The following is a 22,950-nucleotide window of genomic DNA, read 5'->3' as shown; positions in this document are numbered from 1 at the left end:
TTTTTACTACATAAACCAAACATGGTTAAACACCTGTTTAATTTTCTAATTCCCTGTTCCATCCATTCCTTATTCTTAGTAACTAAAACTATATCATCTGCATAAGTAAGAGATATTGGAATGCATATTCCTTCTATCATATTATACCTTGCCATTTTTAATTCTCTATTCATCTTATTAACAATCACATTCATAACAAATGCAAATAAAATGCTGCTTGCTGGACATCCCTGTCTTATCCCACATTGCTATTTTTGTTTCTTCACTTCACCATCCATTTAAAATTCCATTAAATTCTTCTACACTTATATTTTTCTCCATATTCTTATTATCTTCCTTACTCAATTTATTAACTTTCCATATCTGTCTCTCTTTTACCTCCCTCTTTTTAAATATAATTTATCTATACTCTATTATTACTTTAAAATTTTTTCCAGTGTATTCACAATTTCACCTTCATTATTCTTTACCTCCCTTATTACCCTCTCATTTTCTCTCACTATTTTACTCAAATATGGAACCACGTCTTTTTTTTTCTCTTGTAAGAAATGACTTTGTTTATGTAACATTTTCATAATCTCCTGATTCATTTCATATATCCTTTTCTCCTTGTCATAAAAGATTGACATATTCTTTAACACTCATGTAAATACTTCCTGGTTTAATTGCCTATATTTCTGTTTTTCTTTCCTTCTTCTCATTGCCTGACATTGCAAAAAAAATATTTTTATATTTTTCTTTAAAACTTATCCCCCTATTTGTTTAATCTTCACAGACAATTCTCATTTCTACATTATCTTTCCATAATTAATCAGCCTCTCTTCTATCTTCCTCATCTAAGTCTTTTTCATTTAATCTTTTAATGTCTTTACCTAACCTTATGTATTCTTCCTTTTCCTTCACTTGTAACTATATAACTATATGATCCGAGAAGCTTGTTTCCTTTATTCTTTCTTTTACAATTTTTCAAACTATCAGATATTATAAAATAATTTCTGTTTTAATCTCATTTCTTTTGTATGTCCAATATTTGTTGTCCCATAAATACAACTTCCCACTTTTAATTATTTTGTCTACCTTCCTAACATCATTTTCTTCTTTCTTCCTTTTTTAAATCACAACTCAATTCTCACACTAGTAGCATTTATATATTTACTCTTACATAATTTAAAAGTTTTTTAAACATTTCCTTTTTTCTTTCTTAGTAACATATGCATATATTGCAATGATTCTGTGCATGTCTTTTTTCCACCTTATATCTATCACTGTTATTGTACCTACCTCTACTATAGTGTAATGTAGAATTTTAATTATTTCATTAAATAACACCCCAATCCCTGAAACTGTATCTTTTTAAAGTATTCCCAGTGATGTTTCTACCACATAACTCTTCTGTGTAGTCTTACTTGTTTGGTTAATATTATGGTATTCTCTAATATAATTACATGCATATAAAGTAACATACACCACTCTAAAACACCTAACATTCTTTTAATATGCTTTATACTTTAACATTTATAAATATAATTGTCAGCTTCCTGTAAATTTGTTATCTCCTTCCATCTTTGCCCTTTATATTTTTTACTTTCTTTTACAATCACACTTTTAAACTTCCTTTTTTCTTTTAGCCTTTTCCCTATTGAATTATTGTTTTCCTCTCACCACTTTCCAGTTTACATCCTCATCTTCACTTGTTCCCTGTACCAATTCCTCTCCTTCATTGTTTTCATTTTCTTCATTTACTGTTTTTTCTTTACTGTTCCCTTGTGCGGCATCCTGTTCTTCATGTTCCTGTTCTGCGCTCTTTTCTATAGTACACACATATTCCTGTATTTATTCTTGTTCTTTAATTTCTATGTTCTGATCACAGTCTAGCCCAAAAGAAAAAAATTCACCAGTTGGCAAGTGCAATGGGCTTAGAAAATATATTCAAAGACAAAAACTAGCCAGCACAAGCAGTAGGAGAGAAAACTATATTTTTGTTTATTGACAAAACATACCGGTTTTGGCTATGAGTCTTCGTCAGTGTACTTACATCCAGTAAGTTAAAACACCTTTTTAAACATGTCATGCACCAATCATATCATTCACCTCATGAATAATTCAATACAAAATATTTAAACAGATACAAAACCTTTCATTCATGTCCATGCTTATATTATCAAAGCAGATTGCGAAATAGAGCTGACATAAATAGGAATAAAAGTCTTATAAAAAGGAAATAAAAAATAATGAAACAAATAATTGTCTAGCTGACAGCTAACCAAAAAAAGATTAAAGTAGTTCATTCAAGCCAAGTGAAAAAAGACCATCAAGCTTGATGATTTATGCACATTCTTTGTTGTTAAGAATACTATGCCAGCCAGCTTTCATATTTGTATTTCCGGCAATTCTATCAATGATAGTAAATTTAAAGATTGCTGTTGAATGTTGTATAGAATGCTTATATAAAGCATTGGAAATATTTTTATTTTGAATGCTACTTAAATGTTCAGATATGCATAATTTGAGTGGTCGAGACGTTTGGCCAACATAAAAGACCGAACAAGTACAGGTCCCAAGATATATAATCCAATCAGAACTACAATTTGCAAAAATATTGATATGAAAAATTTTAGAAGTATTTATACTAGTGAATTCCTTGGTTTTATTAATGTGCCTGCAAAATGTGCAGTGGCCACAAGGGTAGCAACCAGACAGGACCCCACCCTTGAGTGTACCTTGTTGAAATATGTTCGATTGTAAATTGTGTTTGTAGTGATTCAAAAAAAAACACCTAATGTTTTTCCTTTTTTTGCTTATCTATTAAATGTCTGTACTACATAAGAGTTCCAAGTATTATTGCCTTTTCTCTAGAATATCTCTAAAAAAACTTGCCATGTACTGTCTGGTCTCAAACAAAATGTCACAATATGTATCTCTATTAAGATGTATAAAGACTCTTGCCTCTTTAGGTGAAGAACCCAAGGCTACAGTCACTGTGTACTACACCTTATACCTTTCTTTCTCTTTTTACTAATAAGCTGCACCAAAAATTTCTTTCTTGCCATCTCTTTCTCCTTCTGCTCACCTCTCGTCTTCTTTTACTGTTTGTGCATATGATTTTTTTCTTGTCTGCAATCCCTCTCACCTCCTACTCTGTTTTATCCATAATTTTGCCCCATGAAGATGCCATCTCACTTTCTGGTTCACTCTGACTTGACATTTCTTTCAAGTAGACATCCTGCAACCCTCCTGATTGGAGGGCTGTAATTATGCATTCCAATTTGGTTTCATTGCCTCCATCAAACAGATACTTTTGAAACAGATACTTCAAGTCCTGTGATGGTTTGACCGTTTTCACCTCATTATTTCTCTTCATTTCACCATTCTCTTCCACTCTCTCCAATACTCCTAAATCTCCAACCACATTTTCTTTGAATATCGACTTACATTCAGATTCTGCTGCCTTCTCTGACTTCTTTCTCCTTTCTCGATAATCATTCACTTCTTTTCACCCACTCATCTCCTCCATATTCCTTCCTGCTTCTCTGAGCCACCTTCATGCCTAGAACAGAAACAGGAAGTGAAGCAACACACAGCATCCCCATTCTCTAAACAAAGTAGGGCAAGTTCTCCAGTGCACTGGCCAAATTTCCACTACTTAGCATATGCTAAACCAATGTCTCAACTGCTTGAGTTGCAGGTAGCTTAGGTGGATGTAAAAGATCTCATAGCACCTATCAAAAAGATTACAGAAGCTCCCTGGTGCCCTGGCTAAATTTGCCCTAGTTAGTATAAATACCACCTTGGGACTCTTCTTAAAAGAGACCATTGGCTTAGTGGAAACAACCCAGTCAACAAAGTGAAAATAAAAAAATAAAAAAAAAAAAAATAAAAAAACACTTCATTAGTATCACATAATTGTAATCTTTCATTTAAATCATTTACTGTACTTGCATTTCTTCACTGCTTATTTCCTGTCCCTCCATGTCAACAATAAAGCAAGCATTTTCATTATGTCTGCTTTGTGTTAAAGGACAGCTACACCCCAAACAAATTTCCTTTCTCCAGAAAGTATTTACAACATTAGAGGATGATCATTGTGTGTTTGCATTTCTGTGTTAGTCAGTTTCCTCAGTGTACCCAGTGCTGGGGCTGAATGAAATCTCATGGTATTTTCTTTAGGAATTTGTCTCCCTTGCTTTTGTAGCCTTTCAAATAAAAGGTTCTACAAATGTGTCGTCAAGGAAAATAGGATTCCATTCAGGCCCATAATACACGACTCTTTGACTTTGTGCTCTCATGCAAAACTGCTTTATTTCTCTTCCATGGGAGCCATAAACCATTTCAGGTGTTTGTAGTCTGAAGGTAGGTAAACATGATAACTGCAGACAATAACTTAATTAGTTAGCTTTGCAAGCAAGGAAATTTGAAATTTTGGTTGACTCAAGGAAAGATGGTAGGGCATGAAAGTCACAAAATATCACCTTAAAAAGGCCATGTTATGTAATTTATTTCTATATGTTTTTGCAAGAACCTTTCACAGATTGGGTAACAAATATATAAGAGTCACTCAAAAATGCCACTGAGATTTTTATACGGAGGCTTCTCAAACGTAATATTTATCACTATAATTCAAAGTGAATGGGACTGTGATTGGTCAACAAAGAGTGGGACATTGGGATCTCATCAGCCGTGCCCTCACTTTTTATTATGGGCAATATGTAACATTCCAAGAAAACATGATTACATCAGCATGTTTGTCCCCATGAGGGCATATTGGATTAGAAAAAAATAACAATAGTAATAAGTAGTTATTGTGCTGTTGACAGGTTTGTATTGCGTAGAACATTGCAGCTAGATATTATATTTTTTAGCATCTGCCCAAAGTGGTCTTTTAATAATTTAGACATATGACAAGTCATGCAAAAGTGATCCTCATTTCCACATTTAGTATATCTTACTATGACTTCTGTTCCACTAAAAAGTGTCTCCTTTTTTCCAATGATCATTATATTACTATGTAAATGATATATTCTATTGCCTTTTACACTTAATAAGCTCATTCCTCCTCATGTCTACTCCATATATCTGTTTCATCAGCCACTTTCCTAGCAATATCACAATTATTTTCCAAGATTATATTGGTTTTCTATTTTAGTATTCTTGATAGTACAAAACTATTTATTTTTCTTCTTATTTATAAATTGTAATCACTCACCATGAACTCTTTCCATGGCATTATGCCTTTTCTTTTATTGAAACCAGTAATAAATTTAAGCAGTAATTCCATTGATTAAAAGGTAATGCTGCAAAAAGGATTATGATGCAGTGCAAGTTATTGAATGAACATTTTGTACCACAAGCCACAAAGTTTTTATTGATTTATCCCACCTGAAATATCTATCCATCTTCCTCTCAGTCTTATATTATTTGCATAATCAGTCTTTTCTAAGAAAAAAAAACAACAATATTCCTTCCTACCACAGCTCTCTGCTTCCCAGCAACTGTTTATTTCTGACCTTTACCGCAGATGGGCACTTCTATAGGAGGCTCCTCTATGCCCCCCATTGATGTCATGATTTACTTGGTCTGAACACTGCAGAGTTCACTCTCCTTGGCAAAGAAGCTACAAATCCTTCCTCCATTTCAGAAATCATAATTTTTTTCATGGAAAACCACTTATCCATGATATCTCCCTATGCCATGCCTCTTCTTCTTCTGCTAGTTCAGATTTTGCAGATATTTTAACAGAAACAGTGCATTACAATCCTCCACTCTGAAACTAGGTTATTATAACTTCATTCTGATGTTGCATCTTCTGTACATTAATATTGCTATATTTAGCCCCCACAAATTTCTGACTTTCCATGTTGTTTTTCCCCCTCTATCATTCTCACAAGAAGCACTCTCCAGTGCCCTGTCAAAAAGAATATTTTTATTAAGAAAGAGAGAAAAAAATGCAGTACAATCTTTTTCACCCAAGAAACTTTGTACATTAACAAATTGGTATAAATGCTATAAACAAAAGCAGTGATAGCCAAAATGTTGTTATAAAGTAATATATCACAATGGGCCATCCAGAATTCTATTCATTCCAGTCCCTCACTTCCTGCATACTTTTCATCACAAACAATATGAACATCTAAAAACAATAAATGGAAATATAAGGAAATAAATCAGTGCTCCAGACTGTCTGGGATCTTGGACAATAAATAAAAGTGCTGTAAGGTTTCTTCCACCCCCCCCACCTCAAAATCACCGACTCATTCCATAAGAACTTTACAGTGAATATTAGTCTTAATAACCATCTTTTTGTATGAGACAGCCTCTAAAATAAGTCATACAACTTACGGTCAGGTAAGATCCTAGCCATCCATATATTTAGCTAGATGAATAGAAGGATCATATAATTCCTAAATCTGTCCCAAATAGAAATCCTGGACCACTTTAACATGCTAAGTTTTCCAAGCAAGAATATGATCCTCCCATCTAATCTTTCACTTCTAGATCTTTTTAGAAAAAGTCTTTCTATAACCATTCAGTAAAGTAACCCTCCACCTGTTTCCCAACATTCACTTATCAAAAAAAAAAGCATTCCTCCCATATAAGATCCAAAGAATTATCAACATCCTGCAATGCTTAAAATAAACCCACAGAAAAATCAAACTGACTGCTGCTAACATACCCAGACATCCGGCCAACAACTTAACATATAAGATCTCCATCTTCATGGGGTTCATATGAGAGCCTCACATAATAGTGAAAAGAAGCATTCATAATTTATTTTTCAAAACTGTTTGGCAATTAAAAAACACTTACATTTTAAGTAATCCAACTCAATAAAAATACCTTTTTAAAAGATATAGGAAAGTAATGTCCCAAATGTCTTCTTAACTATGTGTTAGTCTTCCATTTCTTGCAGATATCCAAAAGTAAGACCTATGATCTGTGTAGAAACGAAAGAAACCATGTTCAGTACAACATGGTCATCCTTACCAGACCTCACACTGCAAACTCAGGTCTGTATTTGTCTAGTGAATAGCATTTACCAAAAGTAGCATATCAGAGAAATTCTTAGCAATCAAAGCCATATCATCCATGTACATCAAAATGACTTGTACAACATTAGGTCTTAGACTTCACCTACAAATAAGCAATACACTGTACCTAAACAAGCAGGAAATAATTACAACACAGCACAGGAATGGACAAAAGCTGGAGGTGGATGTGTACCAGTTTACGTCAAAAGCAAACACATCTCAAGGCTGTTCAAACAGTATGACACACTTGGGCTTCTCCAATTCTTAAATGACCACAGGAAAAGTCCAAAACCATATCCTTGCAAGCTATACGCTCCCCCTCTATGAGCCAAGAAACCCATAACACATACTTAAATATGCTGGAGACACTCTGCATTCAACCCAATACCATATACATGGGCAAATGTCACTATCTCACTATAAACTGGGAATCATATATGACCCCAAACATGCAGGCCCAGATATTACCGCAGTTTGTAAACACAGACACTTTGGACTAACTAATCTGTACACCCACTAGGAGTGAGAACTTCCTTAACCTGGCCATCACAAACATGGGAGAATGTTGCACTCTCCAGTGCAATGTCCTCACTGATCAGGTTGGACCATAAAGCTGTCTCCTTTGAAATAAAAACAAAACTCAGGACCCTAACAAACCCTGGAACCTTTAGAAATAAAACTTCCTGCTATTAAGTGATCCACTAGCAAAATCTCAAGTCTCCAAACCATGACAGCACTGCTGTCTATGTGGAATTGATTACAGAAGCACTATATAATCATGTTAATGGCTGCATAGAGACATCTCAGCCTATTTGGAATAAGCACAGGGCAAACTAAAAAAACAAGCCATGCTGGTGGAATCTCAACATCAATAGGTTGTATAAGAAAAGGAAGAAAAGTGTGGCAAAAATTAAGAAGTGCAATGCCCAGCAAGGTAAAAACTCTCTCATCAATCTAAATAAGCAAATCAAAGGGCTAATCAAGTCCACCAAAGCCAAACCTGAGGTAAAAATGTCTTTACATCCCAAGAACACTCACACGGCATTCTTCAGCTGTGTCTGCAACCCCAAAGGCAATACACAACAATGTGCTAAACTAATTGTAAATAAAGACACCTATACTGAGACAGAATAGATAGCAAATCTACTGGCTGACAAATTTAGTGCCAATTTTCCCTTCTTTTTTCCTAAGCATCTCTCAGGAAATAACCTCAACCATAACTCCCCCATCTATCACAAGATAACAGGCCTTCAATGCACTCTCCAGGGTCATGAACACTGCATTGATGGCCCCCAAGACTATCCCAGGATGCTTCCTTAATAGCATGAAACATGACCAAGGAATGGCATACAGCAACAGTGGTCCCACTCCACAAAGGTGGTGCCACAACAGACCCCGGAATCTATCGCCCTTTAAGCCTAACTAGCCTGGTCTGCAAAGCTATGGAGTATATCATCATGGAAATCATAAACAAAGACATTGGGTACCTCCAGACACTGGATCCTACCCAATTTGGCTTGGTTAAGGGCATATCTTGCCTCTTGAACCTGGTCAACTTCTTTGAAACAGTTAACAAAGCCATAGATGAAGGGAAGGTAGTCCACACAGCCTACCTGGACCTCGCAAAAGCCTTCGATACAATACCCCACTCGGGCATCATAAATAAGCTCACCAGCTTAAATATCAACCCCTATGTCACAAGATGGGTTGCAAACTGGCTCAGGCATAGAACCCACATGGTCAGAATAGCAGGTGCCATGTCAGACTCTAAACCAGTTACAAGTGGTGTCCCACAAGGCTCAGTCCTGGGACCTCTCTTGTTTGGTATATATTTCTCCGAGGTACAGGCTAACACAGGTGGACTATGGATGACCAAGTTCGCAGATGACTGCAAACTGGGTGCTGTAATTGACTCTCTGACTGACACAAGCATCCTCCAAAAGGGTCTCACAGAGATGGATAACTGGTGCCAGAGCCATGGCCTAAAGCTAAATGCCAAATAGTGCATAGTCATCCCCTTTGGGAAAAACAAAGTGCCCACAAATTACCACATAGGTGGTAATCCATTAAGTACAGAAGACGTAATTAGGGACTTGGGGACCCAAGTAGATAGCAATCTCTCCTTTGACAATCACGTTGCCAAAGTGGTTAGAAAGACCTTCTATATAGCCCACCTTATCATGAAAGGGTTCACATCTAGATCAAGAGAGGTCATTGTGCCCCTCTACTCATCACTTATCAGGCCCATAATTGAGTACAATGCCCTGTTTGGGATGTACCTTGCCCGACACCTTCAGCAACTGGAAAGACCCCAAAAGTATCTCACCAAGAGGATCAAGGGGCTCAAACAGATGCCCTATGCAGTTCGGGTAAAGAAACTCCAGCTCTACTCAGTTGCATACCACCTACTCAGAGGCGATCTGTGTCTGACATATAAAGCCATGTCCAACCCAGAATTAATGGACATGCTTCACCTCAGGAAATCCAAATCCCTTAGAGCTACATGCTCCAGGGACTTGAACCTCAGCACAGAAATAAATAGGACATGCTGGAGGGACAGATTCATATCCCAGAGGCTCCCCTCACTCTGGAACAAAATTCCAATCCATGTTAGGCAGAGCCCCTCACTGACCCTCTTCAAGAGAAAGCTTGACGAGTGGATGGGAGATCGTAAGTTTACCCCTGGGATCTCTTCTGTGTCCCTGCTTGACAGAGGTACAATAAACTAACCTTAAAAGGGCTACCTTCTGTGACCTACTATACAGAGGCACAGTCAACTAATCTAAAAGGGTGGTGAAAGCCAAACACACTCTGGCTAGGCTTATAAATGCCCTAGGGCAGATAGCCTTGTATCACCCTATGAACCTATTAACCTATCATGACCACTAGAATCACAATTTAACTGTAGCTTCATGACAGGCTTTGTGCCAAGCAAATAGAGAACTGCAACTGTCATCCCTCTGAACAAGGGAAGGCCATCTACAGACCCAGGTAACTTCAAATCCACAAGCCTGACTAGTCTCATATTCAAACCCATGGAAATAATTATGGAAATGATAAACAGTGACAAATACTAAACCTTCAGACACCATATCCAACCCAGTTTGGTTTTTGGCAATGGCAGATCATGCCTACTCAGCCTGGCAGACTTCACCAAGAAGATCACAAAAGCAATGGACAAGAGCAAAATGGTGCATACTGCCTACCTTGACCTGGCTACAGCATTCGACACAATACCCCATTCAGGCATTGTAGACAAACTCATGAAATTATTTATAAACCCCTATGTTACCCACTGGATAGCTAGCTGACTCACAGATAGGACCCAAGAAGGTAGGATACAGGAATCTACCTACAGAGGCCAGTCAATAATGGAGTCCCTTAAGGCTCTGTGCTGAGGTTGATCATTATTAGCATCTACTTCTCTGAAGTCAAGGCTAATGTCATAGGCCTTTAGCTGACCAATTTTGCAGACAATTGCAAACTAGATACAGTCACATAATCCACAAAGCCACAGATACCCTCCAAGAAGGACTGACATAGACTAATAAACTGTCATCCTGCAGGTAGTTTTTTCCCTAATAAATAACTGGTACCAAAGTCATGGACTGAATCTAAATGTGGAAATAATGCATTATCCTATCCTTTAAGAAGTTATCTACCCTTGGGAACTATCAAATTAGCAATATGCCCCTTAGAGTTGACTGATTTGTTCAGGATTTGGGTAGTTATTTGGGCAGTGACCTAGCTTTTTACCAACATATGTCTATTGTTGTAAATAAGTCCTTTTGTATCGTACACCTTAAAAACAAAGGAATTGTGTTGAGATCAAGGGATATCATTGTCCCCCTTTCTTCTATCCTCATTAGACCAGTCAGTGAGTATAATGCCCCCTTTGGCATGTATCTGTCCAGATGCATTCAATAACTGGAATACCCATAGAAATACTTTAGTGAAAGGATACAAAGCCTTAGCAGCATGAACTAAGTGGAGCAACTCAAAGACCTGTCACTATACTCAGTGTCCTACAGACTGCTAAGAGGTAACCGGTGTCTGAAATTCAATACATTTACCAACCAAATACTGATGGATTTAAATGACATCAGAAAGTCAAATTAATTTCATCAGAAATACTCAATCTAGGGATCTAAACCTCTTCTGCAACATCAACAAATCATTTGGAGGGACAGATATAGCTCTGGAACAAACTCCCCATCCACATAAAATGAAGCTCATCCCTGTTTGTATTCAAGCACAACTTGGATCTATGGATTGGCAATAGAAAGTTTACCCCAAGACTACCCTGTACTACTAAAGGACAGTAGCATCTCCTAAATGCCTTATTCCATGCATGGGTCCCCTCAAATTATCTTTGGTATGATCCAAGTTATTCTCGCTATATCATTATTGACCATGGTATGGGTAAGGCCAGTCTCTAACCAAATGTGATAGGTTAATTCAAGCACCAAAAGGGAAACTGGCTAGGCTAAAAATGGCCCATAAGGGTAGCTAGCCTAGTACTTATCACCAAGTCTATAATACCTGATATAAGAGTTATGGTCTAAAACTCAGTGCCAAGAAATGGATATTAGTATCCTTTGAGAAGACATATATCCCTAGCAACTACCAAGTTGATAGTACATGCCCCTAAGTGTAGACCCAGGTGTCAGGGATTTGATAATGCATGTAGATAGTAACCTTGACTTTGACCATCATGTGTCTACAGTAGTAAGTAATTCTGTGCTGTGCAACTTATCAGCAAGAATATTGCATCTGGGTCCAAGGGCGTCATTGTTTTCCTGTACTCAGCCCTCATCGAAGTAATCATTGAGTAAAATGCTCCCTTCGGCATGTACCTGATCAGGCATATGCAATTACTGCAGTGATCACAGAGGCACCTCACAAAAAGAATACAGGGTGTAAACATCATGTCCTACACAGACTGCCTCAAAGCCCTGTCTCTGTATGTGGTCTCCTACAGACTGCTGAGAGGAGATCTGTGTCTGGCCTAGAAAGCATCCACTGATCACACTCTGATGGACATTTAACACGTTGACAAAACAAATAAGTTCATAGGTGTATACTAGGCTAATGAACACTAGGGGCTCTTAAAAGCTTAGCCTTGCAACCCAGATGTGACACACAAATTTATTTGCTGAATGCCTCTGTCCATAAGAGACATAGGAGCCAAGCCCAGGGTGAATTTCTGATTACCCATCCATTGGCCCAAGTTGAAATTAAATAGGGATAGGTAAGAACTCTGCTTTGCATGGATAGGGAGCCTGTTCCAGAGAATGGGAATTCTCTGAGAAATATATCTGTCTGTCTGTCCAACATGTCCTATTTATGTTGCAAGGAAAATGTAGGTCTTTTAATCTTTAGTTCTTATGCTGCCTATTTTGTGGACGTACAAAAGATTCATCAAAACAGGGTCCAGGGATGCCTTGTATCCCAGGTAATGATCACCTCTCAGAATTCTTTACTATACCGAGTAAAGCGATGGGTCTTTGAAGTGATCAGGATAGGACATTGTGTTTGCTCCCTGTATTCTTTTTGTAAGGAACCTTTGTGGATGTTACAGTTGCTGCATGTGTCTATCACGTGCATACTGAAGGCGGCATTATACTCTATGATGGGCCAGATGAAGGCAGAGTACAGTGGTATGATGACCTCTCTGAATCTAGATGCCATGCCATTGCTTATAAGTTGAACAACACAGAAGGCTTTTCTTACTACCATGGATACATGTTGGTCAAAGTGTAGGTTATTATCTGAATGAGTTCACACATTACTGTCTAGTGAATCAACTTTTAAGGGTGTTTTATTGATGATGTAGTTACCCAGGTGGCAGACTTCCCAAAAGGCACTATAATGCATTTCTTGGTACTGAGTTATAAGCCATGGCTTTGGCACCAAACATTTCTCTGCATTAGGCCTTCCTGAAGGGTGTTCTCATCATGGAGGGATTCAATAACTGCTCCCAGTTTGCAATCATCTGCTAACTCAGTTATTCTGAGGCCACTAACATTGACTTTGACATACAAGAAGTAGATACCAAAAAAGATTGGCCTAGTGTAGAGCCCTGGGAGAATCCACTGGTGACAGGCCTCTTTGTGGAGGTGGCCTCACTGATTCTAACCTCCTGAGTCCTATCAGTGAGCCAGCTAACTATCCAGAGCATTATAAATGGGTTTTTACCTAGTTCTGCAAGTTTGTAGACAATGCTCAGGGGGTATTGTATCAAATGCCTTAGTCAGATCAAGGTAGATAGTATGCACAGTTTTCCCCTCATCCATTGCCTTAGTGACCTTTTCAAAACAGTCATATAGATTCAGTAAGCATGACCTTCCTTTGACAAAATCAAGCTGGGGTGGATCCAATGTGTGGAAGTCTTTGGTGTCCTTTGTGATTTTCATAAATCTTTCCATGGCTTTGTAAATAAGACTAGTCAGACTAATGGGTCTGTAGTTTCCAAGATCTGTTGAAAGTTCTCCCTTATGAAAGGAGATGACTGTTGGAGTCCTCATACCACTCAACCCCCTAGAGCAAATAATCTGGACAAAGGTCCCAAAATAGGGCCACTTTTCAAGTATTGCTCTTATAAAATTGATAGAATAACAGTTTTTGCATTAGTATGAAATTTCTGAAGGGTATTAAGTCTGAAACTCAAATGCCTTTCATTATTTTCTAACTTCAGTCTTTGCAGATTTGCTACTAGTTTTCCAGAAAACCACAATTTTATGAAAAACAGACCAAAATATTAGGCAAAAATCTGGACATTCTGCAAAAATCTGTACAGTAGAGAGGTATGGATTCCTGCATTCACTTGGCACAAAGCCTATTTTAAGACTATAGTTAAATAGCATTACTCCATGTGGCACAAAACCCGTTTTAAGATTATAGTTAAATAATGACTCCATGGGCCTAATAAGTTGTATTGTAGGCTATTCAGGAGGCATCCTGGGATGTTGATGGGGCCCATTGAGGCCATATTCTTGGCTTTAGTGAGTATGGATGGTACATGGTCACCAGTATAGTTTGAGGGGTTATGTTTGAAGATATTATTGGAGGGGATGGCTGGGAGTGTGTGAGGGGTAAAGATGGAACTGAATGTGTCCACTGTTAGGATCACTACATCACCAAGCTCGGTGAATGTGGCACCATTAACCACTAGTTCAGCAGATTGCTGTATGGTACCCTTGATGATTCTGACATAGCTGCGGAAGGTCTAATGGTTATCTTTTATCTGGGAGGATATCTTAACCTCAAAGATGATTTTGGTTTACATAATTAGACCTCTTTGTTGCCTATTTACTTTGATGAGCAAGTTTTTATCTTTATGGGAACTAGCCTTCCTGATTTTGTCATATTTTCTTCCTTCTGTTGTATATCCTGTTTAATTTGGGATGCCACTAGGATGGTTTGTTTCTGGGGCTAGTCCTGGGCTAACTTCTGGTAGGTACAGCAACCTCTATGCAGCCATTGATATAGCTGTTTAGAGTTTCTGAGAGGAATTCAGCATAGGCTGGTGTGTTGTGGGGTTTGCGGGGGCATTTAATTTTGACAAACCATCACTTAAAAACAGGTAATTTGCCTTGGAATAGTTCCTGACTGTTACTGGTTTTAATGAGGTTATGGAGTTGATTTTGATTTGGAAGGAGACAGTTTTATGGTTGGAACTTATCAGGGAGGATGAGACATTGTTGGGGGTGCAGCATTCTCCCATATTTGTAAGCACAAGGTCCAGTATGTTTGAGACACTAGTGGGCATATTCACTGTTTGGTCAAGGGTGTTTGTATTTATGAAGTCCAGGAATCTCTGTGCCTGTAGATTTGAGGCTATGTAGGATTCTCAGTTTATAGAGGGGTAATTAAAGTAAAGTCTTCCATGACTAGCATGTTAGGTTGGATGGTAAGTGTCTCCAGGTGGTTCAAGTATGCATTGTGAGCTTTTTAGGATATGGAGGGTGAACAATAGCTGGCTAGATATGGTAGGGAATTTTGGAATAGTGCTCTGCACAAGGAAGAACTCCAGTGCCTCATCCTGTTTGACACCCTAGAGTTACACTTTTTATTGATGTTTAGAGAATGGGCAAACTGTACAATGGCACCCTGATCAGAGAATGAATGTTCTGCAGCACAATGTTAATGTACAGGTAATGCCAGACGAAAAATGAGTCCCCCGCTTCATGGCAGCATATTAAGGTGTAGTGAAGCTCGGACAGTAAGGATGCTTACAGTCTGTATTATTTTACGCTTGCTAAGCAACGATCTTGCTGTTTAGTGAGTATAAAATAGAAAATTGTGTGTGTGTGTGTTTATGTCTGAATCTATTTTGCGATTGACATATATGAAAGTGGAAGTGTGTATGGGTGTGTTTATGAGAGACAAACTGAATGATCATACAGTGAGAGCAGCAGTTAAGAGGATGCGCCTCTCAATCTTTTAGCTCAAGATATCTGAATAAAGGCTAAAATAATGGGGAGGCTCAAAAATAGGGACAGATTACAAATATTCCTCTTATAATCTTTGAAAGGTGTTAAAATAAGATTTGTTTTAGCATGCATTTTGAAGGAAATGAAGTCTGAAACTCAAATTTATGTAATTATTTACTGATTTCAACCCACAGTGAATTGCCAACAAACCACAGAACAGACCCAAACAAAAATTAGGTAAACATCTGGACATTCGTTAAACATCTGGACAGTTTATAGGTATGGAGGTAAGAAACTTTTAATGCTTGGCATTATTAAGTTGTACCATGTCTTTTTAAAGCTACGTTGCTTCTAAATGTGTGTGTGTAAGAGAAAGAGAAAGTGTGTAGATATTAAATAATTAGCAAACATATTTGGATGTACAACATTTACATACACCACACTAAGTCTGAAGCATTAGGCGGAGGAGCTATTTTACATCACAAATATTAAAAAACACACACACATACAGTGGATATAAAAAGTGTACACACCCCTGTTAAAATGCCAGGTTTTGTGATATAAAAAATGAGACCACAATAAAGTATTTCAAAACTTTTCCCACCTTTAATGTGACCTATAACCTGTACAATTCAATTGGAAAGCAAACAAATCTGTTAGGGTGAAAATATAAAAAATAAAAAAGTACAATAAGCTGGTTGCATAAATGTACACACCTTTAAACTAATACTTTGTTGAAGCACCTTTTGATTTAATTGCAGCATTCAGTCTTCCTGGGTACATACCTGGCATCAATTAAAGAGACTCTGATTAACCCGAAATAAAGTTCAGCTCTCCTAGTAGGATTTTCCTGACATTTACTCAGTTGCCTGCTACAGCAAAAGCCATGGTTCATGGAGAGCTTCCAAAGCATCAAAGGGATCTCATTGTTGAAAAGTATCACTCAGGACAAGGGTACAAAAAAAGTTCCACAGCATTGGATATACAATGGAATACAGTGAAGACCGTCATCAAAAAGTGGAGAAAATATGGGACAACAGTGATGTTGCAAAGAACTGGATGTCTCTCCAAAACTGATGAAAAGACAAGACAAAAACTGGTCAGGGAGGCTGCCAAGAGACCTACAGCAACACTGAAGGAGCTGCAGGAATTTCTGGCAAGTACTGGTTGTGTACTACATGTGACAACAATCTCCCATAGTCTCCAAATGTCTGGACTATTGGGTAGGGTTGCAAGATGGAAGCCTTTTCTTACACAGAAAACCATCCAGGCTCAGTTAAAATTTTCAAAACAATACATTGGGTCTCCAAAAAATATGTGGGAAAATGTGTTATGGTCTGATGAGACCAAAGTTGAATTTTATGGCCACAATTCCAAAAGGTATGTTTGGCACAAAAGCAACACTTCACATCACCAAAAGAACACCATCCCTATGGTGAAGCATGGTTGTGGCAGTATCATGCTTTGGGGTTGCTTTTTTTCAGCTGGAACTGGGGCTTTAGTCAAGGTGGAGGGAATTATGAATGAGTCCCAATACCAGTCACTTTTGGCCCAAAACCTTCGGGTGTCTGCTAGAAAGCTGAAGATGAAGAGGAATTTCATCTTTCAACATGACAATGACCCCAAGCATACATCCAAATCAAAAAAAGAATGGTGTCATCAGAAGAAAATTAAAGTTTTGGAATAGTCCAGCCAGAGCCCAGAAATAAATCCAATAGAAAATCTGTGGGGTGACCTGAAGAGGGCTGTGCACAAGAGATACCCTTGCAATCTGACAGATTTGGAGTGTTTTTTCAAGGAAGAGTGGGCAAATATTGACAAGTCAAGATATGCCATGCTGATAGATTCCTACCCAAGAAGACTGAATGCTGCAATTAAATCAAAAGGTGCTTCAATAAAGTATTAGTTTAAGGGTGTGCATGCTTATGCAACCAGTTTATTGTACATTTTTATTTTTTATATTTTTCCCCTAACAGATTTGTTTGTTTTCCAATTGAATTGTACATGTTATAGGTCACATTAAAGGTGGGAAAAGTTTTGAAATGATTTACTGTAGTCTCATTTTTTTATATCACAAAAACCTGGCATTTTAACAGGGGTGTGTACACATTTTATATCCACTGTATATATATATATATATATATATATATATATATATATATATATATATATATATATATATATATATCTATATACACACACACACACACACACACACACACATACATACAGTGTACACACCTCTGTTAAAATGCTGTTAGGAGGAAAAGTATAAAAAATAAAAAAACATACAATAAGCTGGTGTACTCATAGGGGTGTGCTATCTATATTGCAATTATCTTGGGTGTTTGCTTTTCAAAAGGGATTAATTATGTCTTTGTGTTCATTTATTGTGTTTCCATAGCTCTGGCATGGGTTATTTTTGTGCATTAATAGTTTCTGCAGTATATCAACAGTGTTTGTGGATTTGATGATTGTCCATAGTTTGCAGTCATTTACAAATTTGGTGAGACAAAGGCTGTCTAAGTTTGTCTTGACTTCAGATAAGTAAGTATTGAACAGAAAAGGCCTAGTACAGAATCCTGAAGTGTAGTCCTGGTCACTGACCTCTTACTAGAAGTGAATTCACATACTTCAACAGTACATGTCCTGTCAGTGATCCATTTGGCTACCCACATGGTGACATTTGTGTATATTCCCAGTTGAGACAGTTTCTCTGTAATACTTGAGTTTGGATTTGTGAAAAATGCCTTGGCCAGGTGTAGTTAGGTAGGATTTATGGACTTTCCCTCATCCATGCTCTTGGTGTCCTTCTTGAAGAAGTCAGATTTAACAGACACAATGTAGCCTTAATTAATCAAAAATGGGTTGGGTACACAGTTGAGAGATTACCTGTGTCCTTTTTGATAAGGCCCATGAAGATTCTTTTGATCGCTTTACAGATGAGGTGAGTCAGGCTTATGGGTCTATAATTCCTGATGCCCCCCCCCTTTGTTCAGTTGGATGACTGTTGCTGTACACCCTTCTGGCAGAACATAGCCTGTCTGGAGGCTGTGGTTAAGTAGGAATCCAACTGTGTCTGCTAGGTCAGATTTTAAGTCAGGACCCATTGAAGCCTTAGAGAGCATACAGATGAGTTGTTCTCTCGAGTAAATATGCTGAGTAATGTTTGCATGTATACTTTGGATGATGTCCGGTATGGACAGGTGGGGGTAAAGCTTGAGGTAAATCTGTCAGCCAGCAGATTGTCTGTTTTCTACAGCTGAGTATAGGTGGTGCCATCAACAAACAGCTCTGCTGTTAGTTATATATTCCCCTTAACATTTCATAATTATTTAAAAAATAATGTGGACAACACCTCTAAATACAGCAGTGGGTATGCATTACATGCCACACAGTTTAAATATTTACACAGTCAAATAACTTTTCCTGTGTCTCATAATTACATCAATTGCACATTGTATGTCTTTCTATTTTTCATTGTAAAACTGTGTGTGAGAGCCCTGATACTATATATGGACACATTAGAAATGAGTTGGATATGGTTCCTGCAGAGCAGTTATTGACACAATTGCTGACAGTCAGACAGTGCTACTGGGGACCACATCAATAATTCTTCTGAGCAGCAACACAGTTGTGCATACAATGAATTCACTAATGTTGTAGTTGAATCTGAATTAGTTATATCTTTGTGTATATAACAGCATTACAACATGTGGATATAACAAGATGTTTATACCCATGTAATCAATATGACATTATATTGATGTGTCTCACAGAGCATTTAATGATGGTAGGTATGCACATGCACACCTGTGCCACACTACAGGTGTTACTGTGATGGTTGAATGAGAACTGCATAGAATGTTGGTATACTACAGTGCATAAACACATGCCTTAGTAAGGCAACAATATACGTAGCATCATCACATGTCAACAGTTCTCAGGAGGCATATTAATAGAGCTGTTATGGAATGAACATGTAATCGAATGGCAGCAATGGCCATCAATACAAATCACAGAATGGAATACACTGCTGTAGGGGTACCGTACATCCACACTTCAAGATAGCACATGTAGATGACAGAAACATTGACATGTGCAGTGTTCATAGAGTCACATGACATTACTAGGCTAAGGGCCAACATTAAATAAAATTCTAGTCATTATTATGGCATTTAAACAAAAATTGCTATATTTATATGATGGAAGATATTAAGGATATGTGCATATGTGTTTTATGATATTACATACTGCCTCTGTCCATATGTGACATGTGCAATACCCCATGAGAGAATAAGCAACAATGCATTCAGTGCTCTGGAGATAGCTTGCAAAGGGTCATGGAAGGACTTTGTTTCATGATGTGTGTATACATCTTTGAGATGATGACATCTTCCACTCTTCTGCAGAAAGAATGTTATATGGACAGAGAGAGGCAGATGTTGGCTTCATGTGTCTATGTTAAGTTTCTCCTGAGTGGGAGTTAAATGAAAAGAGATTCAGAAGATCATACAATGATCATAATATACCACCATCTACACACACATCAGTTGACTGAGGTCAGATTTGAACATCAAACCAGAGTAGGTGTAGAAGCAGGATTCCATACAGTGTAAGGCTAGCAACACCACATATGTCTGACATTAATAGTGCCACAGTGCACTTTATAGACAATGATAGCAGCATTGTATGCTGAGAAGAAAATGTGGAGTCACACCTCGGTGTAGAATTGTCTCCAAAATGTTATTTGAATGAGTACACACTCAAGTTGACTGCTGTGAGATTAGAACCCCTAAGTATCTATTTACAGAAGCTTGAGAACACATAACTCAGCATCAGCGCCACAGCACAAATTTGAGTTAAATAGTGTCAGACTGCACTTTATAGAGATGACAGCATCAGTGTAAGGTGAGAAGAAGATGTTAGGAAGATTGTCTCACATGCTGCTCTAAAATGGTCTCCACAATGACAGCTAATGAAAGACAAACACACAAGTTGACTGCAGTGAGTTTCAAACTCCTCACTCCCAATTTACACATCACAGTACTTAATGCAAGTGCCACAGCACAAGTTTGACTTTCAGAGTATTACACTGCACTTTATAGCACATGATGGCATCAGTGTGTTTTGAGAAGATGTTAAGAGGAATGTTTCATACTCTACTCTAAAATGGCAGCTAACTGGATACAAACACAAGTTGACTGTAGTGAGTTTCAAACCTCTACCTACCTACAAAAACACAGTACTTAATAGAAGCTCCATGACATAAGTCTGACTTTCAGACTGCACTTTCCTAGCACATGGCATCATCACAGTGCCTTGAGAAGTTGATGTTAGGTGTAGTATCTCATGCGCTGCTCTAAAATAATCTCCACAATTACAGCTGAGTACAAGCACACGCAAGTTGATTGCAATGTATTTCAAACCCCTGCCTAGCTAAAGAAAACAGTACTTAACACAAGTTCCACAGCACAAGTCTGACTTTCACTGTATCAGACTGCATTTTATAGCACATACCAGTGTGCTTTGAGAAGATCGTAGGAGGAGTGTCTCACGTGCTGCTCTAAAATGGTCACCACAATGATAGCTAACTGAATACAAATAAGTTGACTGTAGTGAGTTTTGAACCCCTACTTATCTACAGTACACAGTACTTAACACTACCACCACTACACAAGTCTGACTTGCAGAGTGTACTTAACACTACCACCACTACACAAGTCTGACTTGCAGAGTATTAGACTGCACTTTATAGCACATGACAATATCAGTGTGTTTTGAGAAGATGATGTATGAAATGGCTGTGTAGGCATGTAGGACAGTAAAAATGTTTCTTCTCCATGAGACTAGATTGATGATAGTAGGATATAGACTCATGCTGTTTTGACTGCGCACACGTACACACACACACACACACACACACACACACACACACACACACACACACACACACACACATACACACACACACACACACACACACACACACACACATATACACATACAGTTTGGGTATTGTGTTCATTGAACCCCTATCGAACTATTTTGTTCCTATCTGCAGAACACATTAGTTAATATTTGCACCATCACTGAAGTCTGATTTTTTCATTGTCATAGTGGTCTTTATAGACGATGACATAATCATTCTATGATGCAGGTAACATATCTTGTTATGAAAGTGATGTGTAAAGTGTGAACTTTGGATTTTCAGCTTTGGTTCCATGTGCAGATATAAAAACTTTAAAAGACAGGGGTTCTTAAACTATATGCAATAAGCTGTAAGGAATGCCCATTTCAGAACTGAGACATACATGTACCCGTTTCTCAATATGTTGTTTACATTACACACTTTCAGTCACATGCACACATATTTTGCGATCAGCATGGATGCAAGTGTTAATGTACGTGTAACGACCAAAATGAATAATGTGGTGAGGATGAAAAAATCATGAAAAACAACAACCAAATCACCTCCAAATGATGCCACACAAAAGAAGGACCAATATCAATGTACATTATTTAGCACTTTCGTCCACCTCAGGACTTCCTCGGAATAAATTATGCTACCATTACAAATATCCATATATACATACATATTCAATTAAGTTAATTAAAATCAATTACGTGTTAATTAACCATCAATTAAATTTATAAACTCAACAACTTTTAAAAACATTAATCTAACTTCCTAAAAAACACTTACTATTAATTGCTTCATTAATACCAGGGTATTTATCAGCTTGCATCCTAAGCTGCCATAACATTTCTCTTCTTTCTAGCATTTTTCTTATAATTACCACCCCTGCAATCAATCAGTACCTGTTCTAGTACAGTGAAATAACATTTCTTAAAGGAACCACATACTTGCACATGTCTAGATTGTCTTTAACTTTAATAGCATACACATGCTCTTTTATTCTTTTACAAAGTTTACACATGGTTGTCCCAACACAAAATGCTTCACAAAAAGAGTAAACAGCAATCTATGCTAATCCCATATACTTTGTTGTCGATGTACGTGTGTTCATATTGTGATGAATTGATGTCCACAGTAAGAAATGTATAAGACAATCTCAATGTCTATTGTCAGTATAAAACTTTACATAATGTACCAATCCATTTGTGCTGTTTATTTTTGTAGTGTAGGTGACATTTGACTTATAACTGACATATAAATTTTGAAATGCATGTTTTCAGGGCACACATAAGTGTGGGTAAATATGTGTTCAGTCACTAACAAGTCCCTTCATTTTGATTGTGTTTTTAAATGGGTTTTGATGGAATGAAGAATAACTGGGTAATAACCATAGCAGTACATGCTAAACACCTCTTTCATAGTGCACTGCCGAGCAACTGGTTTGCACGGACAATGGCTGTTTGCACATGCAAAATTCACATTCGAAAAATACAACTTGAACTTGAGAAGTAATTATGCATATATGTTGTGGGAGAAATAGCTGACAGATACAATGGTGTTCATACTGTAG

Source organism: Protopterus annectens, chromosome 1.part0 (genome assembly GCF_019279795.1).
Source record: "Protopterus annectens isolate FY-2018-M chromosome 1.part0, PAN1.0, whole genome shotgun sequence".
In the NCBI taxonomy this organism is placed as follows: Eukaryota; Metazoa; Chordata; order Ceratodontiformes; family Protopteridae; genus Protopterus; species Protopterus annectens.
This window is presented reverse-complemented; position numbering follows the sequence as displayed.